Here is a 1,628-nt window from a genome sequence, read left to right on the forward strand (position 1 = left end):
ATCATACATTGTGTATGTATTGCATATATATTTAGTATATATATTTATATCTATATAATGAAAGCAAAGGAAATGTATGCAAAGCAATTTCATTCATAACTATGAATTGAGTGAAGAAATTACTTATTCTATGAATGAATATTGTGTATTTCATATTTATGACAATGATACGAAACTTTTGTTCTTTACTTGCTAACGCATTCATTAGTTTGTGTGTGTTTTCATGTGCTTGTGTGTTTTATTATGACTTCACTTTGTCTAATTGATGTATGTATGTATGTATGTTGTGTTTACATGTTCTTTTAATTTTTCTTTGTTGTGAGAAATGGCATCGAATTTTTGTAAACCTAGTGGTATGATAATGAACAAAATTCTTATTTTGAAGCTTCAAGGTTTCTCTCAAAATGTTTTAGTCAAAAACATTTTATAACAGTGTAGTCTAAAATTGAGGAGCACACACCCACAAATACAATTTGAATTTTAGTCATCATCATCACCATCATTTTAATGTCCACTTAAAATGATGAGATATCCAAACCAGTGTTGTTACCTCTTTCGTAGATATAGATGTTGTCCATTCTTCTCCATTTTATGTCAAGCTGTTCCCCCCCCCCCACCACTCTCACAGCCTTTTTTGTAGCTAAACATGCATATGTGAAAATAGTATGTTAGAGTGGATATGATATTGGACTACCAGCTTGTGGATTTTGCGTTCAGTTTCTCTCGGGTGTCTCATTAAATAAAATGCAATTCATTTCTCCTAAACTGTTGGAGATGGAATGCAACTCTGGAAACGTTGCATGAGATGAGCCAGCATTTTATCCAGAAGATGTGTCAATTTGAAATTGATATTGTTTATATCATCTTGCTAGGAGTTTACCTTTTGCTGTGAATTTGCTCTTCACCACATCCTGTTGAATAACTAAAGATTGTGTGTGTTGGTTGGCTGGCACAGTACCAAATTTGTAGAGGAGAAAGTGTAGCTGATTGAATCAAATTCCACATATCTACTTATTTCTATTTATTTCATCAGCCAACACTGGAAGGATGAAAGGCAAAATTGATGTCTGTGGAATTTGAACTCTGAATTGTAGAAAAAAAAAATAGCACAATAAGTACCTCAAGACTGTGTTCTCGAGGTCCATGTTTGGTCATTTCTGATACCCCTCTTTTTATTCAATGGTATAATAATAATAATAATAATAATAATAATAATATTTATTTACAGAAAGAAAAAATATAGATTTAACATTGGTGGTAGGCTTCAAATTTTGTGGGGATGGGTGCAGTCGATTTCATCATTCTCAGTATTTGACTGCTGCTTATTTCATCAACCCTGGGAAGGGTAAATAGCAAATTAAACTTAGGGTTTGTCAGGTAAACCTGCAGTCTTGCTTATAAATACATGTATGCACTATGTATGTTCATTATAACCACATGGCTGTGTAGTTAACAAGTTTGCTTCATAACCACGAGGATCTGAGTTTGATCCAACTCCACAGCAGTTTAGGCTTCTGTCATAGCCTTGGAATCACCAATGTATTGTGAATGAAATTTACTAAGCAGTGACTGCAAAAGCCTGTTTGGTGTGTGTGTGTGTGTGTGTGTGTGTGTGTGTGTGTGTGTGT

Source organism: Octopus bimaculoides, chromosome 14, assembly GCF_001194135.2.
Source record: "Octopus bimaculoides isolate UCB-OBI-ISO-001 chromosome 14, ASM119413v2, whole genome shotgun sequence".
NCBI classification, from domain to species: domain Eukaryota; kingdom Metazoa; phylum Mollusca; class Cephalopoda; order Octopoda; family Octopodidae; genus Octopus; species Octopus bimaculoides.